We start from the raw sequence: 20,511 nt of genomic DNA, 5'->3' as shown, positions 1-20,511 counted from the left end.
GTTGCAGGCCATGACCCCCAGCAACCACACATTGATGTTTCTCTCTCTCTCTCTTTCTCCCTCCCTTCCCTCTCTAAAAAAAAGTAAATAAATAAAATTTTTTAAAACATTATGTGTTTACTGGTCTTTAGAGAGAGGGAAGGAGGGAGAAAGAAAGGGAAACATCAATGTGAGAGAGAAACATGTGCCCGAAATTGCAACCTAAACATCTGCCCTGACTGGGAACCAAACCGGTGACCTTTCGTTTTGTGGGACAACACCCAACCAAGTGAGCCACACGGGTCAGGGCTGAAAGGTCTTTTTCATAGATGCGGAAATAGTCATTGTGCAGCGGAAGTTGCTGCAGACCCAGGAGAGAAAGTAGTTGTCTATGTCTAGTAAGACTCAGCCTAAAAGTTGACAGGCGATCCTCAGAAGACAGGCGATCCTTGAAGTGCTTGGAAAAGATGAGAGCCAAGGGTGGGGAGTAAGGGCGAGAAGAGGATGGAGTTTAGCACTCAAGGCGCGTGCCCACCTTTAGGGGAGGATGGGAGTTGGGGTGGCCAGGGAGGGAGAAGGGTGTCTTGCTGGGTGCAGGACTCTGTCATGAACCCCGTGTCACCTCATTCTGGTCTGTATTGGTTGCTCCTCTGTTTACAAAAGCTCCTGCCTTCTCCCTCCCGGGCGTTATCTCTGTGTAGTGACCAAGACCCCTATCCCTGTCCACAGCTGCTTTGTCAAGGATGGATGTCGGGTCCTGCCCGGGCTAACAAAATCTTCTCCGCCAGCAGTTTAGAGTTGTGAGCCAACAGTCGTAGAGACTGAACAATTTTATTAGCGTCCCCGAGTCAAGTTGTGACAAGGGAAAGGCAGAGTTTCAGGGCGATGTTCCTTCCAGGGACTCTCTCTGGTGAGATTCCTGCAATTGCCCTGGGGGTGGGGGTGGGGGCAGGGGTGGATGTTGAACCCTTTATTCAAATGTGGGAGAGGTCTCAGCTTCCTTTCAGTAAATCCTCCCCTCGCCCCACCTTGTTTTTCTGCGTGAGATAATAAAAGCTAACATATGTTGAGGGCTGCAAGGTGCCAGATGCTATGTTGTGTGCTTTGCTGGTTATCTCATGTAATCTCCGTGACGACCAATGAGGTAGACTGTCCCGTACTCTCTGTTTCACAGAGAAGAAAACCGAAGCTCACGGTGGTTAAGCAGTTGGCCCAAGGTTACACTGCCGTGTGGGTGGCTGAGCAGTGGACCCTGCCAGGACCCGGTTCTTACCTGCCATGCTGTACAGTTAACTTGAAAGTATTTTCCACTCAAAAGCACTTGAATGCAAACTTCCCAAGGTCAGAATCATATTCTCTATTTGAAGACGAGGGTGCTGAAGCTGAGAGAGGTTAAACAATTTGTCCAGGGTTGCACTGCTTATTCTGTGTGGGAGCCGGGATTCGAACCAAGGTGTATCATTTCAGCTCCCATCAGCTTTCTAGTTAATGAGTTTGCATTGTGATGGTCAAGGGCGGAAAGAATGTCTAGCGGTGAGGATGAGCCACAGCGGCCGGACCCTCCAGCAAAATGAAGTAAAATGACTGAGAAGACATCAGCTTGGAGGAGGAGAGGTCCTGATGGCCTTCAGGAGCCCTGCATTACGGAGAGGAGAGGGCAGAAGCCAGTTCGGTGGCGCAAGTGGGGGTGAGGACATGGGAGCCGTGATAACAAAGAGGGGTACCTTGAGGGTCAAGAGAGGAAAGGGAGTATCTTTGGAGCCAGAAGGAAGGGAATACGTGGGGAGGGTCTGGGGAGAGGAGAATTGAGAAAGCTAAGAAGGGGGAGGGTGGAGCCAAGAGCACTTCCATTCATTCCAGAAGTATTTATTGAAACCCATCCCCAGGCCCTGGAGACACAAGGAAGCACCGAACAGGTAAGATTCATTATCTTTCGAAAAACACAGTATATTGAGGAAGACAGAAAACCAACTGCAAACAGATCAATCAAATGAGAACTATGCTAAGAGATAAGGAAACCTCCTGCAGAGCTAGAGATTAAGGGGCCAGAGTAACTGTAGGTGTGGGGAGCTAGACAAGGCCTCTCTGAGCAGGTGAGACCGGAAGGGCGAGAAGAAACGAGCCACGCCAAAGCCGGTGACGGAAAACAGGAAAACGATGGGCGTATGCGAAGGCCCTGTGGTGGGAAATGGATGGCTAGAATCTAGTGGGCAGGAGGACGGTTGCGGGGGTGAGCAGGGCCTTAAAGAAAAAGGAGAACCCCTTTATCTTAAGCTTTGTGGAAGCCCCCGAAGGGACAGAATGACAGTATGAATGATGTTTTAAGCAGCCTAGGAAAAGAGCTTCGTCTTGAAAATATCGAGGGGGTTGTCCTTCAGACAGGAGGAGAGGGAATGCTTACGTGGGAAGCGGCGTTGCCTTTTATGGCCAACCTCGGAAGACACGCAGCATCGTTTCCACTATATCCTGTTCATTAGAAGCAAGTCCCTGCGGGGATGGAATTCGACTTCACCTTTCGATGGGAAAAGTGTCAGTGAATTTGCAGACATGTTTATAAACCTCCGTAGACTCACTGGGCCTCCTCCCTCTGCCTTTATTTTCACCTGCTGGGTAGAGAGGAGGGCCCCCCTTTCCCCTGCTTTAGACCCTTCTTTGGGGATCCGAGAGGAAAGTTAGGCTTGGAGACATCGTCAAGGAAGAGCAGTTATTCAGGATCTCGAAATAGACCACTTGGACTTGAATCTTGCCTCTGCCATTTACCAGCTCTGTGTTCTGGGGGAAGTCCCTTCATTGTGAGTAAGCCTCATTTCCTTCATCTGTAAAACAATGGTATCCTTCTCATGGGATTACTGTAAGGATGAAATGAGCTACTCCATGGGTGATATAACACACTTAAGAGTACTGGCTGGTACACAGTAGACACTCCGGGAGTGTTAGCTCTTGCCGATATGATTATTCAACAAGTTTATTACTATTTAATTAAATCAGCCTTAGGTGAGTTCTGGGCTCGCTGGTAAACGCTTTCAATCATGTGGGCAGACAGTCCAGGCTTTGGAGTCAGCCAGACCCGATTCTCACTCTGACTTTACCTGTAGTTTCTAGCTGTGGGAGCTGAGACCCGTCTTTCACTTTCTCAGCCTTGCAGTTTTCTCAGGTGAAAATGAAAATTATAATAGTACCCTCCTTCACTAGGTTCTGGTGAGGACCCAGTGAGGAAGTCTGTGTAGAAGGCTTAGCTCAGTTTCTGGAACACGGTTATTACTTAATAGATGTTAATCATTAATTTTATTTACCAGGAACTGGTGAACTAATGGATACCTTACAGTCTGAGGGAGAGAATACTGTATTAGACGGGGAAGCAACCTGCTGAGGGAGTCTGGCAGAAGGAGAGATTAATTTTGCCGGGAAGACTCAGAAAGCCCAGAGGAAGTCATACGGGAACTGGGCTTTGAAGAGTGAGTAAGAGTTTCCCTGGTAGGAGCTGAGGGAAGAGAGGGGATTCCAGGTGGTGGGAAGATTTGCAATGGCATAAAATTGCCGAGGTGTTGACAGGCTTGGAGGAGGGTGATTAATGCAGCGTGGGAGCTCAAGGAGGGTCAGACGGAGGGGATGGGGCTGGAAAGGGGAGTTCAGGGCAACGCACTGGCTCAGTTCAAAGAAACTGCCATCTTTAAGTCAAGAGGACTGACGGAATGTGGAGAAAGGCCAGTGGCTGGGCTGAAGAGGCCTTTTGTAGGTGGAACAGATAAACTCGGGGGCAGATTCTCTATGGGAATGCCGGGGAGGGCAAAGAGGGAATCAAAAGCCAGCTGCCAAGGAGTCAGGGGAGGAGGGCAGCCTTGGAGGGGACAGAGCAAAGTTATGGGATGCGGAGCTCCAAAAACCTGGCCCTGCAGCCACCTGGTACACCTTTGAGCATCTCCGTGGTCTGAGATTGTCACACTATTTTTGGCCTTAGTTTCCCATCAATATGTAACATGGCCTCTCCTGTCTGGTACACACAAGTGTTGTGAGAAAGAAAGAGGTAATGAGCGTGTAAGGGCTTTGTAAGCAGTAAATAACTAGACCGACGTTAGACCCCGTGTTACTAGGGCGGCAGCCAACGGCTTGGGATAGCACAGCTAGAGCAGAGCTTGGTGAGGTGGAAGGTGGGGATATTCGTCCTGGTTGAAGGTAAAGGCAGACCCAGCAGTCGACACACACATGCAAACTACAGATAGATACAGCGATTTCCACACTGGGCCAAGTCTACTGGGAGGGCAGTGGGAACCGAGATTCTATCATCAGTGAGCCTACCCGTTGCCCTCCCCTGCTCTCACCCCTCACTTGGATAAAAATGAAGTGGTCCAAAGGTCCAGGTCTGCAGCTTTTAGCTGGGCTTCAGCTACCTGGGGCACCATGAGAATACACAGCTCACGCTGGATATTTCTGGGGCTAGAATCCGTAGTCTCCAGCACAGTCCAGAAGGATCCGGGACCACACCCCTGCCAAAGGTTAAGAGTCATTGCTTTTCTCACCAGAAATTAATAAGAATAGCTATCCTTGGGGAGAAGAACCGGGGGAGGGAGGGGGTGAGATTTTCATGTTTAATTTTCAACTTTTCTGAACTCTTTGAATTTTCTAACCACAATATGTGTTAGTTTCATTGAAAAAAATGTCATCAGGGGTTATCTGGGTGATGACATAATGAGCCTTTGTGAGATTTCATCTTTATACCCCTTGGTACTAAACACAACAAACACAAACACTAATAGCTGTTATTAAAAAAACTTGATAATATCAGCGCACGCGCGCGCGCACACACACACACACACACACACAAATCATTCCATTATGCAAAGTACATCCTCTATTATGTAAGGTAAAATGTCTACATTTCCTCTAAACTGCTGGTTCAATGCGGTAATACTTGCGATCTAAGTTGACCAGGAAAAAAAGAACAGGCAATTTCAGGTATTTCAACTCAGAAGCATAAAAATAATGGGTATACGTGTCAATTTTTGTATATATTATCTTCTACATTCTCGTGGATTGGCTAAGGTGCGAGCAGTTGGCTTTGATGTTTCAAGCGGCGGAACGGAGAACAGGGTTAAACCCACTATTCTCTCCCCACGCACTCTAGTAATCACTCTATTTCCACGTCATATTTCCGGGTGTGTGTGTCCCGCCTCACGCAGAAACTGAAGTTCAAAGCAGGCGGGAGTCACCCAGGTTCTTTTTGCTGTCCCCAGAAACCCAGTTGAGGTGTTGGGCCCCCTGAGGATCTGGCGATACCTCAGGACTGTCTAACTGACTGATTCCCACGTGGTAATCGCTCCCACTCTCGCGGCCACGTGCTGTCAAGAACCGGAAAAAGAGAGAGCAAGCAAAAGAGAGCCGCATCGGGGCATTTAAAGTGTCTTGACGTCACGCACTGCCAGGAACTCAGCTGAGTTTTTAGCAGGACATTCCAGTCATCTTTCCTCCCTCCCTCCGGGCTTCTGGGCCGAGACCTCGGCAATTCCCCCCAACTGCTGCGGAGGGAGGAGCGCTAAGACTTCGGAACAGCCGGTACGGGGCGTAACCAGTTTTGGTTGGCTCCGCCCTTTCTCCAGGAGGCTCTCCTCATTGGTCAGTTGGTGGGGATTGGGGTGCACGGTACCAGCTCCGAGGCCTCTGGGTGGAGGAGAAAAGTGGCCGTCTCATGAATTATGCAGGACTGAGTGTCGGGGCCTGGCTGGGGCAGGGCGGGGATTGGCTGGAGGGGCTGTAATTCAGAGGTTTCCGGAGCTGCGGCGTAGACAGGGAGGGAGAGTCTGGGGTTCCGTCGTCGCAGCGGAGGGAGTGAGCCCGAACCGGATCCTTGACGAGCAGCTCCGCTCCGCTCTCCGTCCCCCGTCCGCTGGCAGAGACCTTGCGGCCTGAGGGAGCCCGCGGCCCGCACCCCGGCGCAAGCGCACCCTGTCCTGCCGGGCCTCAGCCCGAGAAACAGGTGAAGGGGGTGAAGGGTGGGGCCGCCCCTCGGTGCCGACGGCTCCGGGGCCTGGGGATCCCGGGGAACGTCGGAGGGGCTGGGAGCTTCTGTGTTGTTTGGGGAAGTTGTGGGAGGAAACTTCAGGGGGGCGGGAGGATACGAGGAGACACGGAGGGTTGCTCTGGAGCGACAGCTGCCGGGGATGACAGGAGCGGGCCTCCGAAAACACAGGGGGGCCTGGAAGGAAGTTTCGCTCTTCGGAGAAAGGGGAGGCGACGAGGAGGAGAGAACGGGCTCGAGGGGGAGGTCCGTGGGGCGAGAGCACGCGAGGGTGGGGGTGGCAGGAGTGAGGGACAGCCCCCCGACTTCCTGCTCCCTGGGGCTCCGGGGACGTTCCGGCCGCAGGAGCGACTGTCAAGCCGCTGGAGGTCACGGGGAGGTGGGGGGGGGCGGTTGAAAAGAGCCCCCGCCCCCATACCTCGGCCTTGCCCTGTTCCCGATCCTTTCGGACCCGGCTGTGCCCCTCTGGAGGTGAGACTAGGTGTCTTCCCCCGACAGTCTCCCCTAGTTGGTTGCGGGTAGGAGTATTGCATAAGAGGCAAGTTTCCTGTAGGGAAATTGACAGTCTTACATACTGTTTCTAAATTCCCTCCCGTCTTTTTCTAGGCTGGGTTAAGCCCTGCTTCTCTCCAACCGCCTTCTAAACAAAACAAAACAAAACAAAATAACACCCCCCCTCCCCCATCAAGCCAGCTGGAGAGAGAAAGAAACCTTTTTTTCTCCTTGACATTGTTCTTTTATAAACACCTGGTAAACTCGGCCAGAAGATAAATAATTGAGCCCTTGCGTTTACTGGATTGTGGTGTTGCTTAATTGCATAGGACAGAATGAACCAATCGAGAGTAGGAGTTTTTTTTGTCTCCAAGCCAAGATCTTGGGTAAATGCAGAGGAGAGGGAAACAAAGACCGGCTGGCCTTGGGGAAGCCGTGCGTGCAAACTCTACCTGTGTTTGGGGCGTGTGGTTGGGTTTAAGTTAGCAAGGCTCAAACTGTCACCCCAGTTGGGTTTTCCGTGTTCAGTACACATCCTTCTGTGTTATACCAGGTGTGTGTATGATGTTGGCACGCATTTTTTTTTAAATAAATGTATGTAATGTACATCTGCTGGTTCTGTTACAGGGTATATTTGTTTTGTGTATGGCTTGTAACTTTTTGGTTAGCTCTGCGGATAAAGCATTGGTCTGAACAAATCAGAATAGCATTCTGTTACGTGTGCCTTTAGACTCTTATAACTTGATTTGGCCAACTTTCTATTTTACTATATATTAAATACGTCTGTGTTCCCTGAGTCAACACATCTATTTCCTCATTACATGTGCCAGACTGGAATGCTAGCAGAATTTATGATCAGACATTTGCATAGTAGGTTAGGGAAAGAAGTCTGCGATATAAAAAAAATCACTGTAGCTGTTGGCGAGTCAGTCTTAGTCACTAGCAAGTTTATGAATCTTTTGTATGTAGTTCTTTTGGGAAGAGAAACCATGTAGAAACATCCAGTTAAAACTTGACCCACAAGGGGTAGACAGTTTATAAAAACTTAACCCTGTCTTGTAGATCAGGAAATTGAGGCTAAGGAAATAAGACATTTGCCCAAGACAGCAGAAGGCTGTAGTGGTGGAACTCACACCTTCTGTATAGTGTGTTCTTTTGCTTAGGGAGTTGGTCTTGATGGAGAGAGAGTGCAGACCCTGTTGGGGAAACTGTCAGCGAGGTTCTGCCAAAGACCTGGATGGTGACGTGCCACCAATGGGCTGTGAGACTCCAGGGGAGATCCGGAATACGCAAACAGGGGAAAAGTACAAGAGGGGTTTGCTTAGGTAGTTTTTCTGACTGCCCTGACTTGGGAAGTAACTAACTTTTTCATCCGCGTGATCTCTCATCAGAATTTAGCTGTTTGCTAATGGAAAGAGATGTTTGTTTAGGCAAACTTGTAGATAAAGAACAGTTGTGACCTAAATGTCACTTCCACCAAAGTGCCTGTGGCTGGGTCCAATGGTCATTTGTGTTTTTGGAAAGTCGCTTTCTTCTCCTCGCCCTTGCACATTCAGATGTGACAGGGGGCCGAGATAGTGCCTCTCATTTCAGACACAGAGCTCAGCACCTTTTTACCTTCCAGGTCTCTCAGAAGTGGTTTACAAATGAACAAATATTGACCGTTTGGAACTTAGTGAAAGTTGCTGTGAAGAATACGATACTATGTTTCCAGAACATGAAGTTTACTGAGGCAATTTGATAAATGCTTTACCTATACGCCTCAAAGAGATGGTGGGACATTGTCTGATGTTCAAACAATTAGCTACTTGATATAAAAAAACATATGTAGCACAGATGAAGAGCACTTCCGTTACCATGGGAAGTTCTATTGAACAGTGCTGTGCTGAAGGCTGCAGGTCTGGAGAGGAAGGGGAGGCTACAAGGCCTGGGGTTGTCTAGGAAGTCTCCTCACCAAAGGAGAGATTTGATCTGGGTCCCCAATAACGTTTGGAATTTGATGGGTGTGAAGAATGGGGGCGGGGAGGTATGGGGGTATAAACTCCTGATAGATGAGGAAGGTAAGTAGCGGGGAAGAAGGGCCTACTTATATGATATCTTGAATACAAGACCAAGGAATTCCAGTTCTATCCTTTCGTAGGGGAGGCTTTTAAAGATGTTCGAGGCCCTTGCCGCGCAGCTGGGTTGGAGAGTCGGTTTGTGAACCTCAGGTTTGCGGGTTCAGTTCCCGCCAGGGCACATACCTAGGTTGCGGGTTCAGTCCCTGGTTGGGGTGCATACGGCAGGCAACTGGCTGATGTTCCTCTCTCTCCCTTCTTCTCTCTCTCTAAAATCAATCAATTACAAAATCATCCAAAGCCAAAACAATAATAATAAGTAAAGATGTTTGAGGCCAAGTCCTGCTGTTTAGTGATGGCGTGCCTGTTATGTGTCCAGTGTTGGTTAATTTGTGCAAAGTGTATCAGTGCACGTGGCCTCTGCCCTAGTGCAGTTGTCGTTGAGATTGACCTTATAAACTGGGCCAGCACCCAAAGAGAGGTGTCCTGATTTGTAGGATTTGTGTGGGTTAAGTGCAGAGATGTTTTTCGAGGGATTTTTAACGGGCTGCAAATTGACCATTCACATTTTGTCTCACACATTTTAAAAATGTTACTGTAGCTTTTGGGTTCATTCATAAAAACCAGCCAAAGAGCACGTGAAGGACATCCCCAAAGCCTGAAGAATCTCTGGTATCCTGGAGCAGCTTTGGCCTTGGATGGGTCCAGCAGGATGATATTGGTGGGCTGTTCCAGTCTTTGTTGGTTATGGAGAAAAAATTAATGTTGTGGTTACATACTCGTTGCTAGGGACCTTGGCTCACTCTGGTACCTTTTAGTCAGGACGGCCAGATGGGACTTTGGTGGTAAATTGTTTGGAATGTCTCCATTTTTTAAAGGGAACGGCCTATGGAGGAAGGAGTTTCTGTTGCCGTCGGTTCTCCTTTATCCCGTCAGGGCTATCACAACTCTTAGTTCAGTTAGGCACAGTTACACACCAAGAGCCGGTTCCTGTCCCCGTCCCCACGGAACCAGAGGCGTTAGGAACCAGAGGCGTTACCGTGAGGACAGGGGTGTGCCGGGCCGGTAGGACGGAGGGCGGAGCAGACGGCAGAAGGGCGGTTTCGGGCTCACACTCTGGAGTCAGACAGCTCCCAGGTTGGATCCCGGGTCTGCCCCTTCCTAGTCAGCACCCCAGCCTTGGTTTTCTCGTCTGCAGATGGGGAAGGTAACAGCGCCTGTCGCTGAGGGCCGTGGGAGAGTCGGTGAGACAGTACAGGTGAAACGCGCGGCGTGATTCCTGGCGCGCAGGAGGAACTCGGAAACTCGAAGTTCTTAGTAAATGTCCGGTGAGGGAGATTGATTCTCTCCAGGGGTGAGGAAAGGCTTAGCCGTACGGGGGCTTTATCGGTGGGAAGCCCCGGAACAGGGTTTCGCAGGGTGAGTTAGGAATTCTCCTGCACAGCTAAGGAGTCATCAGCTGCTTCCAAGGCCGAAGGGCTGCAGTGGTAAGAGGCTCCAAACAGTGCAGCGCACTCAGGAGCTGAAGTGCAAGTTCTTAAGTGAGAACTGGACGGAGGGGGGAAGGAAGCTACGGAGCTGGAGTTCTGAATCCTGTCTCTTCTGTTAATAATGGGGTTCGAATGTCATTAAAGTAAGCTGTTTTGTCCTGTTTACAGAAGTAATACATGTTCGGTAATCACCAGAGGGGCGTGGGTGTGGGGGCAGGTGGAAGAGGATAAAGTGGGGGATAGATGGTGACGGGAGACCGGACTTTGGGTGGCGGACACAGTATGCAGATGGTGTATTATAGAATTGTACCCTTCACATGTATATAATTTTTTTAACCCCTGTCACCACAGTAAGTTCAATAAAATATGTGAAAAATAATAAAAAAGAAGTAATGCATGCTATAAAAAATTTAAATTTATAGAAATAAAAACTGTATATATCCTGTTAATAGTTTGCTGTATATTTCTCCAGATTTTTTTCCGTAGCTTTTTCTACTTATCAATTTATCTTGGACAGATTTATTGTGAATTCCTTTTTCACAGTCTAATAAAAGAATCATAAGGAAGGCAAATCTGCCCCTCCCCCCACCCTGATAAAATAAGGTTTGGATTATCTGTTTTTCTTTTCTGTGTCTCCATCCATAGTAAATGATTCTAATCAGTGAACTTTTATCTGACCTTGGACTGTTTAACTGCAGTGGAGGAGGAACTTACATTTTGAGCTTTCCTGAGGTAACTACTATTGTAGTATCAGAACGCTTGGGCGGTGTGTTTGAGGGTTTCATGGTCCCCAGTCACTATAGGAGGGAAAAGAATGGGCTATGAGGTCAGACTCTTCAGGTTTTAACCCTGATCCACCACCTCTTGGACCTTGGGGTCAGTTGTTTTAACTTCTCTGAGTTTCAGTTTCTCCATCCAAAAAAAATGTGGGTGCCAGGTCCAGTTGGAGGGGAGTTGTGAAGATTAAGCAAGATAATGTATATAAATAAAGTACTTTGCACAGCGCCTGGCAGATAGCCGACATTTTTGAGTGCTAATAATTAATATTATTAAAAACTGCAGTATCTATCTCACTACAAAGTCAGGAAGTTATAATTCATGGTAGCCATTCATGAGCCAAAACAAAGGACAGAAGGAGTACCTGGGAGATTCTAACCTAACGGGAACAAACGGAACGGAGACGGACCTCGGGGATTCACACTGTGGCGGAGGGGATGGACCGAAAGTTCCCGCTTACACCCGTGTCCCAGAGAGAGGTCTCTCCGCATCTCCAGGCACCTGTGATTGAGGCTCCTTTATTTTAAGCAGTAAACATTAAACACGTTATAAATGCATTGCTACTTAGAAATTTGAACAGTCCCTTGAAGTTCTTTATGATACAAAAAGTATCATACAGATAACACTGAAAGCTTGAGGGGTGGAGGAGCGAGGCAAGGAGGGTGGGACAGGGCACCGTGGGGGGCGGGTGTGGTCTGTGTGAGGCGGGGGTGGGAGGGTGGGGGGCGGTGATTTGTTTCTCCTCGTCTGTGTGTACGTGTGTGTATGTGGAAGAGCGTGTTTTCACTGGAGGAGTAGAGCTGTTTCCCTGTCCTTTCCCTTGCGTGTGCAAACGAATTGGTATTGCAAGTAGCCTCGTGGTGAAGAAGAAGCACTTAGCTTCCCTACCACACAGGCTCTCTGCACGCCAGCTCCCGGCTTGGGGCTTGGGATCAGAGGGGGAGGCAGGAAGGAGAGGCCTTCCCGTTGTTTCTTGGCCGCACAAGCTGGAGGAGGAAGCCAGCAGCGCTTGAAAGAGAAAGTAAACCTTCTGGTAAATAAATGGCTTCCCCATCGTGGAGGAGGAGTGCAAATTATTAGGGGGATGTTTGGGTAGTTTTTGTAGCAGCGATTTCTGAAAACTGATTTAGATGATCGAAGGTAAACCCAGCTTAGGAAAACCCTGCCCCGTCTGCTGCTAACCACCTGTTTTCCCGCCTTGTTGATTGATTCTGTTCGTTTGCGGCGTCCTGGCCTCTCACTCTCGTTACAGGAATTAGTGGACTTGAGTCTGGCTTTGAGCACCTACTTAGGTGAAAGCTTCCTGACGATGTTTTGTTGTTTTTTTTTTTGCATCGTTTCTAATATTAATTTGGTCTTGCTGTTTAGCAAGTGCTTTTTCTAAAAGTCTCAAAGCATTAGACTTTTATTTTGCTCTTCCTACTCTCCCTGCTTATTCCACTCAGATGTAATCCTCCAAACCTCAAGCCCCAGCCGTGGGCTGTGTAATTACCTCTCCTAGAAACCCAAGTGCAATATCGCATCGAGTTGGCATTAAAATAGTCAGCCTTTGAATTTTTTTTTTTCTACTTGTGGTTTAGACACAATAAATATTTAATCTCAGACTGACTGCCTGGCAGATCCGTTTTGTATGTGGGCCTCTTTTTATCAATATGTTTAGGGGAAGCCAATTTATTGAAACATTAAACAAACTAAAACATAATTAGGATGGTAACTGTCTCACACAGAGGGTCAGCTGGAATAATCGAAGTATTCTGAAGGCAAATGTCAATATCTCTTCTTAATGCCGTGTGTTACTGCCCCTGCGTCAGAGTGCATAAATGGGAGTGGGGCGTAAGTGGGTACAAGCATACAGGATGTGTTAGGGTCCTACTTGCTATGGTGGAGAATTGCGAACCACCGTGGCTCTGGATGTCCGTTGCGGGGGACGGTGGGTTGTCCCTGATAGCGGACAGGCGGTGTATGGGAACTCTCTGTACTTTCCACTTAATTTTGCTTTCAACCTAAAGCTGCTTTAAAAATTAAAGTTTATTGCCCTGGCTGGCGTAGCTCAGTGGATTGAGCTCGGGCTGCGAACCAAAGTGTCACAGGTTCGATTCCCAGTCAGAGCACATGCTTGGGTTGCAGGCCACGGCCCCCAGCAACCGCACATTGATGTTTCTCTCTCTCTCTCTTTCTCCCTCCCTTCCCTCTCTAAAAATAAATAAATAAAATCTTTTTAAAAATTAAAATTTATTAATGAAAAAACAATAAGGCCTGTTTCTTTAGAAATATTCCAGGTGTCCTGGGTCAGAAGTGCCCTGTGTGCAGCTATGTGATTTCGTAGACCCGTGCCTCAGTTTACCTAAGCTTTACAATGAGAGTATGTTCTTTTATACCCACTGAGAATATTTTCCAAGTCATGGAAAATGAGATTGGAGGTGAGGGTCAGAGAAGGCCCCTGCCGCCTCCTGATTAAACTGTTTCCTCTTTCTGTGGGAAAGGTGAATGTGAGTCTTAACCGTAGATTTGTAGCATGAATATATTCGTTTTGTCTTTCAGCTCCAGACTCCAGTTTTCTTGATTGTAAAAGTGATATTAAGAAAAAAGGTTTAAATTAGTACAGAAAGGTGTGTAGTAAGTGGAAAGGCTTTTCTCCTCATCCTGTCTTCTCAGTGCTCTCCCTCAGGGACAGCTAATTACCGTTCTCTCGCTTATCTTTTCAGAACAATTTTCGTGTGCACATGCGAACTTTCTCTTTTTTCCTTCCATGGGAAGGAGCAATTCCATACAATAACTCCGTGTCTTGCATTTGTCTCTCTCAGAAAACAGTTCACGTGAATGCGTTTGTGTCCGTCTCGTGTCTTTAAGGGCTTGCGCAGCAGTGATCCGGGCTCTGGGCGTTACCGATTGTTTGTGTGACGGCCGCCCTCATGACAGGCAGGCTGTTCGCAGAAACTAAAGGCAGACCAGAGCGTTGTAAGTCTTCTCGTTTGTGCTCACACACACACACACACACACACACACAGGTAACTCTGCACCTGCATACTCTTCATCTTTAATCATTGTACGCATACTGTCATATGCTTAGAAATGTAGCTCTTCAGTTAACAGAGTGCACATTTCATCCCTAAACTTTCATTCTGGGGAGAAGTCTAGCTGCTTCAGTGCATGACACCCCGGGGTGTATCTGTCACCTGGGCAGGTAGGAATTACCGCAGCTTTCCCCAACCCAAGTAAAAGAAGATTTTATTTATTTATTTATTTATTTATTTATTTATTTATTTATGACAGAGGGGAAGGGAGGGAGAAAGACAGGGAGAGAAACATCAATGTGTGGTTGCCTCTTTCACGCTCCCCACTGGGGACCTGGCCTGGCCATCAACCCAGGCAGGTGCCCTGACTGGGGATCGAACCGGTGACCCTTTGATTCGCAGGCCGTTGCTCAATGCACTGAGCCACACCAGCTAGGGCCCCAATTTTTTTTTTTAAGCTTGCTGTTCATATAGCTATGTGCCAGGGCCCATCCTGCACTGATTTCAACCACGCCATTCCTAAAACACAACAAACTTTTGTTTCAGCCCCATTGCTCCTTTGGCCAAGTGGGGCAGGGGTTGTTTTTGATATTTTGTATTGTTTGGAGGGATGGGTTGCTCACTGATGCTTTTGTTTGAGCTGCCAATAGCAGCAGTTCTCAGAGTATTGTCCAGCAGACCCCTGGGGGTTCCTGAGACCCTTTGAGGGGGGTATCTTTGAGATCAAAACTACTTTCGTAATATTTGTGTTTTTACTTAATGGCCTTTTTTTTTTCACTTATACTATTAGTCATTGTATTCATTGCACTCACAGGAAAAAAAAAACACTTGATTTCATCTAATGTCCACAGTAAAGCGGTATTAATTTCATTGTCTCTCAACTCTCGGGGATGTTTCCTTTTGGTGTTCTGTGTGGAAATGCCAGGCCTACATACGACACTTCTGCCGCGTGCAGAAGTAGGGCGGTTGTGTCAAGCAGACGCACCGCGGGATGGTTCGCGTTGCTGTCTCAGACTGGCTGCTGCTTCCACGAGCCTCCGTGGGTGTGTCCGTGTGTGTGCACTTGAAAGAATGGCTGACAGACCCACCGGGGTACGGGTGACCAACGCGGTGTTTTCGATAGCGCACGATGAGATGTGTCCACATTCGGAAGGCCTGCACGTGTCTGAAACAGTGTTTTCAAAATGATTAGTGCTGGATATTATAACATTATGCATGGGAAAGCATTCTATTCTAAAAGCAAGGTGGACTGGTGGATCTCAATTTAACCAAGTACTAAAAGCTCATGATGAAGTTCCTTGTTCCACGTTGCCTCTAACCTGTAGGAAACTATCACATGTTGAGTTTTGGTGCGGCATCAGAGAAGAATACCCAAAGTTACCTGAAAAGGCTATTAAGGTGCTCCCTTCCCTTTTCCCGAAGGTACGAGGCCAAATTTTCTTCCTCTACTTCAACCTGAACAACATGCTGCAGCAGATGGGTTGCAGAGGCACGTATGAGGATACAGCTTGCTCTATTAAGCCAGACAGGAGAGAAGTTTTGAAAACTTTAATAATGATACTCTTTCCATTTTTTGGAAAGTATAGGTGTTTTTCATAGAAATGTGATTTATGTTGACATGTGATAGGTTTATTATTTTTAAAGGGGTTTATATTTTAAAAATTTCCCATTTGTTAAAAAAGATTTTATTTATTTTTAGAGAGAGGGAAGAGAGAGAGGGGAACATCAATGTGTGGTTGCCTCTCACACGCCCCCAACTGGGGCCCTGGCTGGCAACTCAGGCATGTGCCCTGACTGGGAATCGAACTGGCAACCTTTCGGTTCACAAACCAGCACTCAATCCACCGAGCCACACCAGCCAGGGCTCAGTTTTAATCTCTAATACAAATAACTAATAGATATAAACTGTATAAGCAAAAACTCCTTGCTGTCATCAGTTTTTAAAGCTTAAGTCCTGAGAGCAAATTTTGAGAACTGGTGTAGAAGTCTTTGGCATAAGAATCCCTGGGGCATTTGTTTAAAAAGAAGAGATCCTGTGGCTGTGCCCCAGGGAGTCTGACTTAGTGGGTCTCCGGTCATTCTGATAGGCGGGCGGCTGGATGTTCCGGTGCCTGCGGCCCCGGTCTGAGAACTGCTGCTCCGAAGGACCGTGGGCTGTGAAATCTTCAGGTGTGTGAAGTCACACCCAAAGGCCTTTGGAATCACTGTTGTTTGGGAGGTAAAGGTAAATGGTAGTCCACTAAGGGGAAGTGCTCTGGAGGCTTATTTTTATTCTGTTTTTTACTCTTCTTGGTGTTTATGAATCTGAGAATTTACCAATGACAGATTATGACTATCAAAACAATCATGACTTGACTGGATTAATGTTCAGTCTGGTTTGTTTGTTTGTTTGTTTGTTTGATAGACTATCTGTGAACTTGGTAAGACAGTTTCCGACTGCTTGCATTACTTTCTAAAGCCAATTTAAGAATTGTCTAGCCCTGGCCGAGGAGCTCGGGTGATTAGAGCAGCATCCAGACACACCAGAGGTGCGGGTTCGGTCCCTGGTCCTGGCTCCGGGCGCCCGACAAGCATCAGCCAGTGAGTGATAAACAAGTGGAATAACAATTGATGTGTGTCTCTCTCTCTCTCTCTCTCTCTCTCTCTCTCTCAAATCAAATAAAAATTTAAAAAAAAGAACTATCTTTAACTTCTCTAAGAAGTGTTGCTCTATTTAGACATGTCTTGATAATAATGTTAACTTTCATTTATTACATGTAAAATAAGTAAACCTCTCCCTTTCCTTTTTTCTTTTAATTGTTTATATAATCAATTCAAAGAGAACTTGAGTTGTCAGAGACCTTACAGCAGAGATAAGGCTTTAAGACTGGTCCTTTGACCCCACGAGCCTGGGAGTTGGAAGACTCCAAGTCTGTTTCCTGGCTCCACCCTGAGCTGCTGCATTGTCTCTTAAATTTCGTGTTCTTATCTGTGAAGTGGGAATAAGCACCTGCTCGATAAGATTGTTACATTATCTGGGCCAGCTTTGGGTTCTCTTTGGTTGAGTGGTCGCCCTGGAAAGTCCGACCCGGTTCCTGCCTCAGACTAGGTTGTGCAAGGGTGTGATTTTAGAATTTCCATCAGAAGCTACCCCCATGCGGACGGGAATAGTGTTTCTTTTCTTTTCTTTTCTTTTCTTTTCTTTTCTTTTCTTTTCTTTTCTTTTCTTTTCTTTCTTTTCTATTGTTGTTCAAGTACAGTTGTCTCCGTTGGAATAGTGTTTCTTCATTATTTTCTGAGTATTCATTCTTCTTTCTCATGAGCCTTTTCTGAACCCTCTCTGTGTGGACGCTGATGGGGAAGAGCAGCTGTGCTCTGAAGAGTGCTTATGTCATTTGGGACTGTGATGTGCCACCAGGCCACCTGTTTTCCAGTAAATTCATTGTGATAAAGCTTCCACAGAAACCTTGTCTAACTGGGGAGCTAGCTCATCTCTCCTTTCGAATATAACTTAAACTTTATGGGTCGGACTTACCCTTTAAAATATTTTTCATAAAGCTCAATTCGCACATTTAAAACATTCATAGACGATCTACTCTTAGAGCAGCTTCAGGTGGCCAGCAGCTGTGGACAGAGAGTACAGCGTTCCCTCCTACTTGCCCCTCTCCCCCACGGTCCTGCAGTTGTTAACGTGTGGCGTTAGAACGGTACGTTTGTTACGACCGATGCGCCCGTATCGGTACATTATTATTAATCAAAGCCCATAGTTTACATGAGTGCTCCTTCTATTACACATTTTATGGATGTTGACAAATGTGTAATGCCACGCGTCCACCATACAGCGCCGTACAGAATAGTTTCACCGCCCTGAAAGTCCCCCAAGCCCCACTTGTTGGTCTTCCCCGATCTGTGGCCACCACTGACCTTTCCACCGTCTCCACTCAGTTCTGTCTTCCCCAGAGTACCATGCAGTGGGAACCATGCAGTGGGAACCGTGTAGTGGGAATCATACCGTATGCCGCCTTCAGACGGCTTTCTTTCCCTGGGTAACATTCGTTCATATGCCTCCATGGTGTTTCATGGCTTGGTAGCTCATTTCTTCTTCTCGCTGAATAATATCCCACTGTCTGTGTGTACCACAGGTTTTTTTATTGTTGTTCAAGCACAGTCGTCTCCATTTTTCTGCCACCACTTTCCACCTCCGCACCCCCCCACCCTCTCTCCTACCCCCCTTTAACTTGTCCATGGGTCTGTTATCCATGTTCCTTGACGACCCTTCCCCTTCTTTCCCCCGGTATCACCCTCCCCACTCCCCTCTGTTTATTGTCAGTTTGTTCTTTATTTCAATGTCTCTGGTTATATTTTCCTTGTTTGTACCACAGTTTTTTTTTCTTTTTAATCCATTTACCTATTGAAGGACAGTTTGATTGCTTCCAAGTTTTGGCATTTATGAAGAAAGCTGCTATAAATATTTGTGTATAGGTTTGTGTGTGTGTGTGTGTGTGTGTGTGTAGACAGAAGTTTTCAACTCATTTGAGTAAATACCAAGGAGAGTGGTTGCTAGATTGTGTGTTAAGAGTATGTTTAGATGTGTGAGACCCTGTCGAACTGGCTTCCAAGGCGGCTGTGCCGTTGTGCGCTCTCACCAGGGATGGATGCGAGTCCCCGCCGCTCTACACCCTCGCCAGCACTCGGCGTTTTGGGTTCCGGCCCTTCTTACAGGTGGTTAGTGGTATCTCACTGCTGTTTTAATTTGCCATTTCCTGTTGGCGTATGACATCAAGCATCTTTTCATGTGCTTCTTTTTGCCATCTGTGTATCTTTCTTGGTGAGATGCCTGTTCAAACTTTTTTTTTAATTGGGTTGTTTTCTTATTTTTGAGAGAGTTTTAAGAGTTCTTTGTATATTTTAGATACATTTGATTTTTCCTCCTTCTTTAGACCTGTCATAAAATTCTGTTCTAGAATGCAAGCTCACGCAGAAACAGACTTTGGGCTGCTCGTGGTTAGTGTACCAGGAACAGGGAAATAAAGTATGTACCTCTCCTTCCCCGAAACTGATCTTCAGACTTCCCGTGGCATCGCTGGGGCTGGCCAGAGGGCCGAGGTCCAGGGTGCACACTGGTCTTTGTGTTGGCTCTCTCCGCCCTTACAGATAAAGTGCTGGATGGTGCACTGGTTCCTCCGTAAGACCTGAACATCGCTGAGCCTCGTTGGATTAGAATGATGGAGAAATACTGAAGATTTAAAAATCTTTTGAGGGAGGAAAATCACTATTTCTAGAGGGCCTCCTTCTTGGGCCCTTTCTAATCGTTTTTTGGGGGGTCAGATTAAGGGACAAAAGCAAGGAGACCATTCTGTCTTCCTGGGGGCCCTGAGAGTTCTAAGTCAAGGAATCCCAGGAAGAAAAGTGGCAAGAGTGGCCGGAGTACCCTTTGCCTTCTTGGTGGCTTTGTCTGGGGGTTCAGAAGCATTAACCTAACTGGAGGAGGGAGTGTCGCCAGTGATCTCGGCACTACCTAACTGACTGACGCCACTGCCCTGGCACCGTTCTGTTCAGCCTCTCGCGATGTTGGACACGGGTGAACATCTCTGTTCTTTCGGCTTCCGTGACCCCTGGTGTTTCTGCAGTCTTACTGGTCTTTCTGTCGCACCTTTCCTGGTTCACCCTCTTCCTAAACACTCATGCTGAAGTGTGTCAGGCCTCTGTCTGGGGCTCTCTTTCCTTCTCTTTTTCTGTGTTCCTCCGTGCGTTGTCTTAACCTGTACTCTGGCTTTAACGACCGTCTCCATCCTGACGGCTGCCAGGGGTGCACCTCCCACCCAGGTGTCTCCAGGCTCCCAGCACCGGTACTTGGCCGCTTGCTTGACATTCCCCCGGGACAGCCTGCAGCCGTCTCCTGCGTGTCTTGTCTAACACGTAACTGCTCAGCTTTCTCCCCACAAGCTGTGCATTCCCCCCAACTCTCCCCACCAAAGTCAATGGCACCACCCCACTGTGCAAGGAAAAAAAATCTAGAAATATCCTTACTTCTCCAGTTCTCTCATACCTCTGCGTGTCTGCAAATTATCAGCAAGTCTAGTTGGCTCTGCCTCTTAAAGTTTTTAAAAATTCTTTTAATTGTCACATCCTGATTTCTGTTTCTACTCTGTGGTAGACCAGATACCCTGGAAACCCTCCTGCACACACACAAAAAAACAACCGCCAAAAACAAACAAACAAAAAACCCCACTAAGAAATGCTGGATAAACTGAGCTCTTAAGAAAATTAGGGAAACCTTCAGAGGCAAAAATCAAATGAAACCTCACCAAAAAAAGGGCAGAAGAAGCCAGCCTGCAGTGGGGGTGGGGGGTCAGGGGGTTACCTAGCTCTGTTACTCAGGATTTTTAATGGACAGCCCACTCCAGGGAGGAGACACAGTCTTGGGCTCGGTAAGGAATTTGAATGCCAAGGCTCCTAAAGGAATCCCTAAGCGTAGGTCTGCCCATTTTAAGATCCGAATTTACACTATCTTTTTGGTCTTGGAAACTCCAAGCCGAGATTTTAACATAAAAAGGTCTGTTTTCCCGAACAAATAGTTACTTCCTCTAAGATACCTGATTATCTAAGAGTACTCCAGCCTGCCCGCATCACTCAGTGCCATCTTGACTGCTCTTGTGTCCGGTGTTCATTGTCTCCCTAGTTCATGGCCTCCCTCCACTTGAGGAGGC

The 20,511-nt window shown here is 47.3% G+C and overlaps 1 protein-coding gene across 4 annotated transcripts in view; it reads left to right on the top strand.

The window, feature by feature from the left end:
- The first annotated feature begins 5,630 nt into the window (after nt 1-5,630).
- Nucleotides 5,631-20,511, top strand: part of STAT3 (signal transducer and activator of transcription 3) — a 56,006-nt gene continuing 41,125 nt past the window's right edge. Inside the window, exon 1 of one of the 4 annotated variants that reach the window (XM_028519920.2) lies at nt 5,631-5,950. The gene's annotated coding sequence lies outside the window, so the exon portion shown is untranslated. The remainder of the gene's footprint in view (nt 5,951-20,511) is intronic. The other 3 variants (XM_028519921.2, XM_028519919.2, XM_028519922.2) reach the window with 3 other exon arrangements.

This window comes from Phyllostomus discolor, chromosome 8 (assembly GCF_004126475.2).
Source record: "Phyllostomus discolor isolate MPI-MPIP mPhyDis1 chromosome 8, mPhyDis1.pri.v3, whole genome shotgun sequence".
In the NCBI taxonomy this organism is placed as follows: Eukaryota; Metazoa; Chordata; class Mammalia; order Chiroptera; family Phyllostomidae; genus Phyllostomus; species Phyllostomus discolor.
The sequence above is the reverse complement of the archived record's forward strand: the minus strand, read 5'-3'. Positions and strand labels throughout refer to the sequence as shown.